Consider the following 14554-nt stretch of genomic DNA (forward strand, 5'->3'; position numbering starts at 1 on the left):
GCTGCTTGGGAAAAGACTGACTTTGGCTCCAAGTTCCACAGAACTGGGTCTGTGTGGGGGTTGTCCTTGAAAGCCTTTCTTTAAAATGAGAACAAGGCAGGTGAAAGGAGATGACCAATGATTATTCAGCTACAGTGAGGAAGCTTGATGCTTCAAGAGAAATTCTAAAAAGGCAATGCTTCAGAAACAAACTCTAAAAGTGCCGATTGTACAAGCACTCAGCATCTGCCCAAGGACAGAGCAAAGATGATGTGGCTGGTCACCTCCCTAAAGATGCCATCAGTGATGGCTTCCACACACCATTCCACAACCATTCTCTACTCATCTAGAATCCATTTAGCAATATTTGTCTTCATCTGGGACTACATGTTCAGCCACAAAAGCATCCTGTGCATGTCCTCAACCAACCTTGATTGGTCTCCAAGTCAATCAGTAAGAACAATATAAACGTGTGAATATTGTATGTTCTCTGCCAATCTCTACAGAGACAGACCACACTGATGCATTTACCCAAACATTATTGACAGAATGGCTGTGCGGCCTCAGGGAGAGGCATTTTCTACTGCCAAATAGACAACTTCAACCACCTCATCAATCTCACTCACTTTGCATGGTGCTAGAACCTGAGAGCAGGGCCATTTTAAGCAAAATTGTGTAGTTTGTCTTCATGATATAGAGGAAAGGCACTGGGCAGGAATCAGGGACCTGACCCCACTACTTACCAGCTCTATGACCTTGGGCAAGGCACTGAAAGCTTAGTCTCCTCATCCGTAAAATGAAGGAATTGAATTGGCTGCTTTCCTAATTCCCTTCCAGTCCCTACAATAATTTGTCATCATCCTTCCACACTTGGGCTCACAGCTTCTAGGTCCATCTCTAGCTGGCGAGATACCCTCATATAGAATATTACACCTTCTGATTTCAGCCTATTCCCCAGGATGGGGCTTCTGCACTATCTGCTAAATATACTTTCTTACTATGACTCTCATCCAATTCAAAGCTTCTTCAGTTATTTAGTTGGCAACCTTCCAAAAAGCTGTGCTCTCAAGTATTAGCCGCTAATTTAAATGTATTAACTCTCCCATGGAGTATTTGGTTTTGAACAGAGAACTCTTGCTTTAGCATAGAGTTTTAATGATGAAATTTTGAACATCTTTCCCTACTAAGAAAACTACAGTATTTCTATAAATAGCCAAAGCACTGACCAGAGGCCAAGAAACTTACTTTCTTTTGGTTTTAGCAACTGAGGCCTAGAGAGATTATCTCTCTTGTCCAAGGAGATGCTGCCAGGGTTGGAATTAATATTTCTTGAATCTCAACTATAAAAAGGTTCTTCTTTTTATTGTTATTATAAAGGCAACTGTAATTTGAGGACAGTTATGACTAATCAGCATGATCATTAACTTTGTCTTCCAAAAGGTCAAGAGTAGACTGGATTTTAGAGAATGGGTGTCATTTCAAGACTGCTTCTATGGGGCACCTGGGCGACTCATTTGGTTAAGTGTCCAGCTCTCACTGTCCAGTGTTTCAGCTTGATTCATGATCTCAGGATCAAGCCCCATATTGGGCTCCCTGCTCAGTGTATAGTCAGCTTGAGAGTCTCTCTCTCACTTTGCTCCTTCACCTGATCATCCTCTCCCTCTCTCTCTAAAATAAATAGGTAAAATCTTAAAAAACAAAAAAAGACTTCTTTTGTAAAGGAAAAGAAAAAGTATCTTTCATAATAATGCTCTATTGTAGTTGTCCAAGCTAAATTTAGTGGGCTTTTAAAATCAGTCTTTCAGGGCACCTGTGTGGCTCAGTGGGTTAAGCCTCTGCCTTCGGCTCAGGTCATGATCTCAGGGTTCTGGGATTGAGCCCCACATGGGGTTCTCCGCTTGGCAGAAAGCCTGCTTCCCCCTCTCTCTCTCTGCCTGCCTCTCTGCTTACTTGTGAGCTCTCCCTCTCTGTCAAATAAATAAATTAAATCTTAAAAAAAATTTTTTTTTCCTCTTCTAAAAAATAAAATAAAATAAAATAAAATAAATCATTCAATAACCCAAAGGGGAAAGGCAATATTGCTGAGAGGAGAGAATGTTGTAAGCAATGTAGGACCATGGAAGGGAAGAGGATGCAATGAAGCATCAGGAGCTTGGACCCTGTCACTTCTTGGAGTCAATAACTTTATACCTTTAGCTGGGATTGGACAAGATCTCTCAATGTCTTAACATATTTTTTTTTAATTTGATAGGTGAGAATAATGCATCAAGCCTAAAATTAAATTTACTAGGAAAAAATGAAAGGTCTGACATGTGGGTCTATAGAAACAACTGGATGAGAATAGAATGGAATGTAGACATTGTTTAGCATCTATATGATTTTAAAAATTCACTGATTCCCATCAAGTCTCAATTGACTTTGAAAAGTCTAATTTGAGCCCAAGCAGCATTAGTATGTGTTCATTTTAAGTTGACTAAGGAAATTATAGTCCTGCTCTGCTTTGTTAGATCACATCTAGGATGGTGCATTCCCGTTTTTCTTTTCTTTTCTTTTTTAAGATTTTATTTATTTATTTGACAGACAGAGATCACAAGTAGGCAGAGAGGCAGAGGAGGAAGCAGCTCCCCGCTGAGCAGAGAGCCCACTGTGGGGTTTGATCCCCAGACCCTGGGATCATGACCTGAGCCAAAGGCAGAGGCTTTAACCCACGGAGCCACCCAGGTGCCCCTCCTCTTTGATACCACATTTAAGAAGCATACGGACAATAGAAAGTGGCCTGTGTGGTGAAGAGACTCTGAACTTTGTAGTAGGAGGAATGAAAGAAGGGCACCAAATGTTTAGCCTGAGGTAGGAGGAAAAAGGCCCCATGTGACCTGATGGATACTTGAAGGGCTGTTGTTTTCCTGAAGGGTTGGCACTATGCTGTGAAGTGCCAGTAAGCAGAGCCAGGGCCAGTGAGAAGGAGGTGCAGGAAAGAGACCTTGAGCAGTCGGAGCATCGATAGGCAGACTAGGTGACCTTAGGAGGTCATTTGCCAGCATAGTTCAAGTCCTTCTGTTTGTTCTTCTTTGGAAAAGATCCAAGCATCAGATGAGTGGATAAACAAGGTGACCCTTTTACTATTCCTTTCCAACCAAGAGCCTATGAAATGGAGACAGAAGCTGGACCAAAAAAAAAAGTAGAGCTAAGCAAATGTCAGGTGTTCATTACTACTTTAAATGAAACCATTCTTCTCCAGGGAATAGCAATAAATCATTCATTTTCACAAGGGCGATATTTTTAGTCTATTTTGCTACATGTACAAGGCACTTCTACGGAATTATGACAATTAAGACACTCGATGTCACTGATATAACAAGACTATCACCTATGGGTAAGCTTAGTTTTTGCTGAGGAGACACAAATATCTTGTGTTTATAACTCGAAGACTTTTTTTTTTCTGTACCTAATATGTGAATTCTCTCCTTGTGCCTTATTTAAGATGGTCATATTTCATTAGCAAATTTTATTTTTACCTGACCAGTTGAAAATATGTCATGTTAATGGCAATTCCTATTACTCAACTTCATGTGAAAGCATGATGCCTTCCCTTTGTATTCATTTTTAGTTTCTTCATGACTACCAGTGTAACTATAATTTATTAAGATGTGATTGTCTTCAGTAGTGTGACCATCTGGGTTATTAATACAAAAGCAAAACAAAATCTGTTCCTTTTATCTTATGTCTACCACTGCCTCCCCCAATCCAATAATCATCTTATTTTGACTTGCCCAAGAGGTATGAACTGTTTCCTAATTTTAAAAATCTCAATTTTGAGAGTGTTTGAAGTTCACCTTTTCTCTGTAGACACAAGAGAAATCGCTAAAACTCTGACAATACATATCATAATCTAATGTGCAGATGTCTGCAAATACTAATGAGCAAAGGTATTGAAATTATCAGAGAAAAACATTCTTCTGTGGTTTATATCACTATAGTCTGCTTTGAAATTATGTTATATTACCCCAATAAAAACCTGGAGACACGGAAAATAAAGACACCTTAATCTATAAAGCAGTGATCAGCTTTCATAATTAGAACAATAAGCTACTAATTCTTTTTCTACTGTTGGGGAAAAGCAAAAAGAAGGAGTGATATTTGGACAGCGATGGGGGAAATGAGGCCCCTGCATGCAATAAGGTAAGGGAAAAGCCTATAAGAATGTTGGAGAAAGTACTTAAGGGGGATGTGAAGACACCAGAGACCATTTTCATCTGTTGGTTTTTTTTTTTTTTTAAGGTTTTGCTTGGGTTATCATAAACCTAATTGCCAAGAAAATAATTATTCCAGGTCATATCTGAGGAGGAGGTAGAAATAGCTAGCTTCAAGTATGAGAGTGCTGAGTCATCTTGGACCAATAAGAATTTTTTCCTTCATAAACACTTGGGAAGAGCCACGCTGTCTCTCAGAGATCTTCAGAGCCTCCCAAGAAATGTTTATTGATTTCAATACTATTCTTAGGGAGTGCATTCCATTAACTGACTTGGAATTTCAAACTCATATCTTCCTCCTGATCACCACTAGCTTGACTAAGTGTGTGGCACAAGCCTGGGGAATGAACAGGAGAAGTCCACAACAAACAAACCACATACCAAAGTTCATTCTCCTAAGTTCCAGAAGCCGCTGGTCTTCTCTGGATGTTCTCCCCACCAGTAATGGGTGTCAGAAGAACAAACCCTCAGTCTGGGTCAGCCTGTTCTAACAGCCCAGTGTCAGAGAGCTACTGAACCAGATTCAAGCAAAATGTTATTGAAAATACCCAGCATTGCTCTATGGGTAGTGAAGTCGTGGGGGGTATTGTCATTTTCATACTTCTTATTTCATTTGATTCACAAGACTTATCTGTGAGTTAGCAACAGTAGATATCACATTTACCAATTAACAACAGAAGAAATCAAGGCAAGGAGAAACTGAGACTTTCCGTACTTATCAGTGTCACTCAGCTCTGACCAGCCATTAAAAATAGTTTAAGGTCATATGGAGATTAGAACCCAGATGCCCAAACTCATAATTTAAATATTTTTAGCCAAGTTAATTGTTCTCTTCCCAATACTGTTCAATTCTTTTCAAAAAGAGAAACTATTAATTCCACATTAGTTCCAGGAACGATTCTAGATTCTAAGGAATCCATCAATTCCACCAAAAAACACAAAATTAAAAAGTTAGACAGATAAATCAATAATTACATGATTTGTACTGTGGATTATAATAGAAGTTTATAAAAGATGCTGCGGGGAACACAGTAGAAAGAATTCTTAATTTTGTCTAAGGATATCAAAGGTAGTAATGTTTGAGCTAGTTCTTAAAACCTTAGAGTTCCCAAGGTAGAAAAAGAGGCAAGAAAAATCCTTACAGAAAAATTAAGGTAAATAAAGCACAGAAATTTTCAGGCAAATGGTATTCTAAAGAAATGGTCAGTGGTTTGGAGACACTAAGTTGAGACTAGATTGCGAGAGCTCTCTATGCTAAGTTAATGAATTGAGGCTTAGCCCTGTGGACCAAAGGGAGCTATGGAAGGATTCTCTTAAAAAAAAAAAAAAAAAAAAAAAGTGAGTAAAGACTGGTATCAATAACCTATCAATAACCTATTAAGTATAGAGTGCCATGTTGCAGACATCATTCTACTGGCGTGCTGACTAGAATTGAGAACAGCAAGACTCCTTTTGCTTGTTCTAACCCATTTTCTCTCAAGTTGACATCACCATTCACCTCCCCCTCTACTCTATCCAGGAGGCATCAAATGTAACTGAACATCCATTCTATGTTTGCAGTGAATGGAATCATTCACTCTGGCTACAAGATCTTCATTATAAATGCATGAAGCTTTCATTGCAGGCCATATTATGAGACTGTACTCAGTGCTGGCACAAGAAGAACTGCCTGGTAGAGCCAGCTGCAAATGTCATGGCCAGCTTTTATGCACAAAGTGCAGGGGAACTTAAAAAAATGCAACGACTATTATCGTGATTCATCTTCTTCCCATTAGCATCAGGACATCTCTGATTACATTGTCTGGCTTTCAGGGAAGAGATCTAGGACAAGGTTGAAGGGAAGGGGTTGTCACTACAGAGTCAGGGACTCTGCTCGGAGGCTCCAGCTGTAGACAGCCATGCTCCATGCTGACAGTTGAGCCAAGGTCTTCCCGAATGATGGCTGTAAAAGCCATTATAAAATAGAATATGAACCCTGAAGCCTACTGCTCCCAGCAGGAGTAGAAGCAGAGAACAGTAGGAGCTGACTATAATTTTCTTCTTCTCTGGTAGCAAAGCAAGGAGAAAAAAAAAAAAAAGTCACAAACATGAAGGAGAAGAAATGGGAGATCTTTATTCTGAGCCACTAAATTTCCCGGAGGCTGAAAACTCCAAGAGGTAAGTTCACATAAAACACTGTTTGGCATTTCACCAGGTATGTTCAAGAACCTCAGGTGCACTGATTTTTACAATATAGCCATCTCATCTGTAGACAGGGAGAGATTATCTTGCCTGAAAACTTCGGTCTAAACGTTGGGGCACCAGGGCCCTGTACCTGTGAGGACCCTATCACAAAAGTAATTTATTATAGGGACTTGACCTTACAAAGTTGAGTTTGCCAGAAAATAGTTTCTGCAAGGCTGTTGTCTTTGCAACTGATCCAGGAGCTTGATGTCTGTGGGCCATGCAGCTAGGAAGGGAAGATGGATGTGAAGTAGGGAGAGAGAGGACAAACTAGAACCCATGTGGACTCTCTCATAGTCTCCCACAGGAGAAAATGGATCCTTCTTCACAGGGTTAATTAACATACCTGGCCTAGGAGGAAGAGAAGCTGAAGGAGTGTCCAGGGGGAAGTAACACTGTGGTCCAGCTGTGGACCAGACTGTTGCCCTACACCAGTGTGTATGAGTGTCAAAAGCACCAGGTGACCCTGGCCTGACTTTCTGAGCACAGAAACAATATGGCTTCTGCTGTTACAGTGGTGACCCCCAAAGCTTGTGCAAAAATAACTCTTGCGGCCCACCTTAACCAAAAGCATATGAGGAAGAGAATTGTAGGGAATGCAGTCCAGCCTGGTCAAGCCAACAGTTGCAAAGCCACTGTGTGCCTTCAGAACTAACCTCATGACTCTAAGTGGAAAGCAAATGATGTATAGGTGTCTTGTTAGTTTCTTAGGGCTATTGTAACAAGTGTCACAAACTGGGCAGTTGAAAACAGCAGAAATTTGTTCTCTCCTGATTCTAGAGGCTAGAAATCCAGTATCAAAGTCTTGTCAGGGCCATGCTTCTTCCAAAGGACCTTTGGAGCTTCAGGAAGAATTCTTCCTGGCCTTTTCTAGTTTCTGACATTTGCCAGCAACCCTTAGTGTCCCTTGGCTTGTGGCAGCATAACTCCAATCTCTACCTCTGCCCTTGCTTGGGCTTCTTTCTCATGCCTCTGTGTACCTTTTTCTCTTCCCATAGGAGCACCAGTAGTACTGGATTTAGGGCCCATCCTAATTTTGTATGACCCCACTGTAATGTACCTAATTATGTCTGCAAAGACCTTGTTTCTAAACCAAGTCACATTCTGAGGTTCTGCATGGATATGGAATTTGTAGGAAATACTGTGAAAGCCAGTACAAATGTCATGAGGGAAAATCTAGATCGGGAAGTGAACGGAAGTCTTAGAACAGAGAATTTAACCAACAGATGCGGCACTTACCAAAGGAACAGCCTCATTCCAAAGAATATGTGTTCAGGAATTTAGTTTGGGCCTAAATTTCTTGACACTGGAATACAGGTGTATTTAGAAGACTGGAAGTCACACACTTACTGTCTCCTCATTTATCTTATTTATTTCCTCATGGAACATAACATATTATCATTCAAAAGAGAAAATCTTGGTTCAAATAGATTCCATAATATGCCCAAGGCTGTGCATCGTGAAGCAATGGAGTTGGGATTTGAACTCAGGACTGTCAGCTTTCACAGGGAGTCTTTATTACCCATTTTATGTAATAATAAATAATATTTGCTTAAGTAGATATTAACAAACTTCTATAGGCCATCTCTTACTGTCCCTCAAGGCTTATATTAAATATTATGTCTTCTTTGAAGACTCCCCTAACTCACCTGAATAAAATGAGTTCTTTTTCTCACTTCCTGCATTTGGGTCACAATTTCACTTTTTCAGTCATTCCATTGCATTACAGTTACCTATTTGTACATCTGTTTCCTGTCTCATGAGAGGTACTGTATCTTATCATTGCAGTATTCCTGTAACCAGCCTAGTGTCTAGCACATAATAGGAACTCAAATCTTAATTGATTAAAGTTCTTCAGAGAAGAAACATTGCTTTCTAAAAATTTCTAAAAATGTTGTGTCTGTATCCTCCCCCAATATACTATTTTCAGTCTTTAGAGACTCTGAATTTCTCTGTTATGCCAAATGAAATACTTCTCCTTCAATGCAGAAGTAATTCTACTTGAATTTTTATTTCTTTTCCCTTTTCTGAAAAGGTATAAAATATAACTAGTCTCAAAGACTTTAGGAAAAGAAGCAGGTAATTTTATGTGTTCATTTTTATTTTCCTGGTTAATAATCTCGGCTCCATAACCTAATTTAATGGTATTTTTTGAAACCCTGTTAACTATACTTATGAACACACATAAATGTTTTTCATTTCATTTTTGTTTTTAGGTCATTTTGTAATCTAAAAAATTCACATTAACTCCAACCATGCTTTCTGTTCTATTTCTTCTCATGCATCTTCTTCATTTCCCGTTACTTCACTCATATTTCTAGGAACAATCATCTGCTTTCATCAGACTCGCTCAATAGCTTCCCAGGGAAGCAGATCACCATGAAAACTACACCAAAGAGGGAAAAAAGGCAAGCTTTACTCAGGGCCACCACCTGATTCCCCGGGGCCTTTCAGCAACTAAATTGTATTCTTATTTATCTACTAGCCTTCTATTTTCTCAGTCCTGTGTTATCTACAATAGAGGCTACAGAGTCAGAAAGGGCCATTTTATTTTAGCTCATGACCATCTCTGATTTACTTAAATGTTTCAGTCCAGGCACAGTGATGGCCTACATTTTGGCAACTCAAAGTGAGGTGCGCAGAATAGCAGCAGCGGCACCCAGGAGTCTGTTAGAAATGCAGAACTCTGGCCCCTCCTCAGACCTATTGTATCTGAATCCACATTTTGACAAGTTTTCCAGCTGATGTGTATGTACCTTAGTTTTGAGACACACATCCATAGGTAATTGGAGGCAATAGTGAAAGGAAATAACTGTAGATTGGCATAAAAAAAACTCCGGGTGGAATCCTGGCTCCTCTATATTTCTATCCATGTGGACTTTGGAAAATCACTTGGCATTTCCATTTTTATTTTCCTGGTTAATAATCTGACCCTCAATTTCCCCAACTGTGTATGAAAACTGTAAAATAGTCCAAGAACCACTTATATTAGATCCTTAAGTTCTGCTCTATAACTACTGAATCAGAATTTCTCAAAGATTTCCATTTTTAACAAGCTTCCCAGGTGAGTCTTATGCACATTTTAATTTAAGGGTCACTATTATAAATTCACATAGGAAACAATCTTTTCTCTCTTGATACCAGTGCTAGTGATATGAGGATCAGTTCTAGTAATGCAGAGGGCTGGTGATTTAAATAATTTTCTTACTACGTTGGCATCTGTACTGCATTTCATCTTCCTTCTTCAGACTCCACCATAGGTGAACAAGTGGTAGTCTTCCCTTAAACTGAATCATAGCAGGAGGATTGCTTTATGGAAGAACTACAAAGACTGGCAGTCATTCCAAAACATTCTGCCAAGACAAAGGACCGTGGTGCCTAGTGAGTTATTATTATTACCAGTGGCTACTCATTGCTCTTCTGATTTGTCTAAGAATATCAAACAGTTTCCAGGGAGATGAGGCTTCCCACTTTCTATTTCACAAGATATTTCTACACCTGGCAGTTAAGAAAAAAAAAAAAAAAAAGCTAAAAACCAAATGCTTCCTTCTCACTGCTGTGCAAGCTTTCTAGATCAAAGAAATCCCTTCAGCAGTCCTATGCAATTAACTTAGAGAGCAAAATGATGGAAAGCAGCATTTGGTGAGCCTCTCCTACATGCCAGGCACTGTTCTAGGTGTTCTATAGCTTCACATTCAGAGAATTCCCCTGATATTCTGGGAACAGGGGATTTCTTTATTGCATGTTACAGATGATGATGGGAATAAGCTCTGGACACATTACATACTGCTTAAATATGTACATTTTATTCTGCTCTTTAGTTAGCTCATTAAAGACTCAAAAAAAGCAAACACACAAAAACCAAAGAGCTAATATTCTGAGAGTACTTAACTTACAATGTACTCACCATCTAATCTCTTTCATAGTTCCCAGTCTTACACATACAACTTCATTCACAAAATATGGTTTAGTGCTTGCTGTGCTCTCTGGGCCCCTGATACCCAGAAGGAGAAGGGATTACACAAGTACTAAATGATGGCAATGTTCATGAAGACTGCTGCACATCCTGCTTTAGAATGGGGTTGATACTACCTGGAATAAGAGACATCCTTTCAGGAAAGGACTCTGCAAATTTCCAAGAATGGAGCACTGGTATCTGGCTGAGGGAGACAGACAAGGCATGGAAATGACCCTAACTAACATGCTGAGATGGAGGATTGGGGATTGCAGGAAAAAGATCAAGTAAGCAAAAGTCGGGAGGCAGGGAAACTCAAGGTCTATTCAAGCAAAAAGGAGTAGCCCATTTGGTTGCAATCCAGCAGATATGCCAGGAGAGACCTGGAAAGCGGGGATATCATAGACAACCTTGAGGGTCAAGCCAAAGAGCATGTCAGATATGCTGAAGTTTTCCAAACAGGGGAGAACTTGATGAGAGTTGCATGTTAAAAACCATTCTGGGGGTGCTTGGGTAGCACAGGTTAAGGGTCTAATTCTTGGTTTCAGCTCGGGTCCTGATCTCAGGGTCATAAGATTGAATCCCACCTCAGGCTCCATACTCAGCACTGAGTCTGCTCGGGATTCTCTTTTTCTCTCCCCTGCCCCTCCCCCCAGAACAAATACATCTTTTTTAAAAATGAGAAATTTAAAAAAAGTCACTCTAGCAGTAGTGTATAAGGTGTTGGGAAGAGAAAAAGAGACTGGGGGCAGGAAAAGGAGCTACAGCCAAACCAAAGCCCCTGGGCAAGTAAGGGTGGAAAAGGCTGTGGGAAATCTCTGTGGAGCAGAATGTAGGTGCTCTGCTGGGGATGGAACACCCATAGCAAGGAGGACAGCACACATATTAACAATGAGAGGCAGCACTGAGAGGCCAACTGGGATCCTCGATGTCACCAAAAACCACCTTTATATCCAGCTTGGTTCATTACCTAACCTCTCTGAGTCTACAACCTTATTTGTAATGAGGGAAAGTAACTTTACGGCGGGGGGCGGGGAGTACTGTTGTGAGGAGTACCTGAGTGAGCACGTAAGATGTCTCCTTGAGAGTGGTTCTTATACTTTGGCTTCCCTCTCTCCTTGTGTCCTTTACTCAGAATACTGAGTATGGTCCAGTAAAAATGACATCACCCAGAAACATGCTAGAAATGTAGACCCTCAATCTGCACTCTAACCTACTGAATCAGAATTTGAATTTTGACACAATCCCGAGAGAGTTCAATGTACGTTAACGTTTGAAAAGCATTACCCTCTGTAGTCCTTCTGAAATGCTCCCCATCCAGGACCCCTATCTTCTCTTTGATTCTTTAACCTTGACTCCCATTCTTTCTTCCACTTCCCATCCTCCAAGAAGAAATGGAAGAAAGAGAGGAAAAAAATGAAAGGGAAAAAATACAGCAGAGCCTAAAAGAATGTCCTATGACTACAACATAACAACACTAATTTTTTTTCTTTTGTTAGAACTGTCACTACAAAACATTTTAAGAATAGTTCTAAACAGCTTCAAAAATGTTTGAAGAAAAATGACTTTCAAAGACAAATTCAGTTGGCACTTTTTCTGCTGTTTGTGGGGAGTGGGGGCTGTCTCATTACTTTATTGGCACACCTATAGTCAAGCTTTTAGAATGACTGATAGAAGAAAAAGGCAGTGCTCTAGTGACAGTAGTAATCCAATTTTAAAAGGCAACAAGCAGGACCTGTGGCTGAGAGAGGAATCTTTGATTTTGTGGATTAAGGATCAAACTCGGTCCTGAATGTCTAGGCATTTGGCCACCATTCAAACCAAAGCTTTTAGGCTCTTGACATTGTAAAGCAACAAGATGGTAAAGGATCAAAAATAGAGAATTCTCCACAAGAAAGAGCTAGGTCCACCTCTGCCAACACGGGTTTTCTTACATAACATCCACAAGCACGGGGAAGCTCCTAATTGGTGAGCCAATAGCTCAAGGTAGCAAAAGCAGACATTCTGATTCTAAGAGAGAGGACAGTACCATGATCTCTAAGGCCCATGCTTACAAAAGTACATTCATGATGAGAAAACGAGAGCCACAAAATAAACAGTCCTGGATCAACATCTCAGAAATTCATCTGATGTGAACTCAGACCTCCCCACCAGAACAGTCCTCAACATACTTTTCAAACTCTGCCTTGGAATACCTTCCTGAATCTCCCAACCCTGATATGAATCTGCAACTGACAGAACACTGCCTGATTTTATTTCAGTATGGATAAGTAAGGAATGGATACTTATTCAGTATGAATAAGTAAGGAATAATAAATTCAATATGGATAAGTAAGGAACATGGATAAGTCATGAATAAGTAAGGAATATATGGATTTGAAAGTATATGCAGGTGGTTGGGTAAACTATCACAGTTAACATAATTTCACATTATTACTGAAAGCACCATTGTGATAAGGAACAAAAGACTTGGACATTGATACTCTTTCTCACTTCCTAGCTGAGTTCTTAAGTAAGTTAAAAGCTACATTTTAGGTCCCCATGATGTTGTCAATAGTGATAATTAATTTCCAATTATTGAGTAATTATTCTTACTACAGACTGTTCTTTAAAAATGTTACTGTTAAGAATGGTAGATAATTCCATCTTACACATGTTGAAACTGAGGCAGAGAAAGGTTAATATCTTGTCAAAAGATACACAACTGATAAAGGATGAACCTGAGTCTCATATTTATATCTTTCGGTCTTCAAAGTCCTCTATTTACTCATTCACATTGCCTCATATTGCCTCCACCCTATTGTTCCTTAGTTTCCTCATTTGTGAAATGAAGACCTTAACCAAATGATCTTTCATGTCCTTTTCTACCCTGATTATCTTTGAATTTCTGTGACCATAGGTTACTCAATTTATGTAATGTAGAGCATTGTGATGGTCAGTTTTATGTGTCTACATGGCTAGGCTATGGTGTCCAACTGTTTGGTTAAAACTAGGTGATACTGTGAAGATATTTTTTAGATGTGATTAATTTAACAACCAGTAAAGATTAAGTAAAGTAAAGATTAAGTAAAATAAAGATTTAAAGTAAAGATTATCCTCAACAATGTGAGTGGGTATTATTCATTCAGTTGAAGGCCTTAAAAGAAAAACTGCAGTTCCAGAGGCAAAAAGTAATTTTGCCTCAAGACTGCAACATAGATAACCTGCTTGAGTGTCCAGCCTTCCAACCTACCCTACTAAGATTGGACACAAAATGGCAAAATCAATTCTTACCTGAGTTTCCAGTATACCAGCCTTCCCAGCAGATTTCAGACTTGCCAGCCCCCTCAGGGAAGTTTATGAGGCAGCTGCTTAAAAAACTGTGAGAAATAAATTCCAGTTGTTTATAAGCCACCCAGTCTGTGATCTTCTGTTGTAATAACCTAAACAAAGATAAGGAACAAAAAAATCCTATGAGATAGACAGAAAACAATGAACAAAATGGCAATAATAAGTCCTTCCATATCAACAATTACTTTAAATATAAATGGATTGAATTCCATAATCAAAAGACACAGAATGGCTGAATGAATTTTTTAAGAAAAAGTCTAATTATGTGGTGTCAACTGGGACTCATTCTAGATTTAAGGACACATACAAGCTGATAACAAAAGGGTGAAGAAACGTGTTCTATGTGAATGGTAACCAAAAGAAAGCAAGAATAGCCATACGTACTTACACCAGGAAAAAAAAAAAGAATTTTCTGGTTTGTTTTTTTGGTTTTTTTTTTTAAGATGTTATTTATTTATTTGACAGACAGAGATCACAAGTAGGCAGAGAGGCAGACAGAGAGAGAAGGAAGCAGGCTCCCTGCCTAGCAGAGACCCTGATGCAGAGCTCAATCCCAGGACCCTGAGATCATGGCCTGAGCTGAAGGCAGAGGCTTTAACCCACTGAGCCACCCAGTGGGTGCCCCTCTGTTTTATTTTTGACAAAAACTTTCAAAAGAGACAAAGATAAGACATTATATATTATTATATATAATAAAAAGGTCAGTTCACAAGAATATAACAATTATTACACCCAACATCAGAGGTATATATAACTAGATACATAAAGCAGACATTGACAGAATTGAAGAGAGAAATAAAGAGCAACACAATAATAG

This window comes from Neovison vison, chromosome 5 (assembly GCF_020171115.1).
Source record: "Neovison vison isolate M4711 chromosome 5, ASM_NN_V1, whole genome shotgun sequence".
Taxonomy (NCBI): domain Eukaryota; kingdom Metazoa; phylum Chordata; class Mammalia; order Carnivora; family Mustelidae; genus Neogale; species Neogale vison.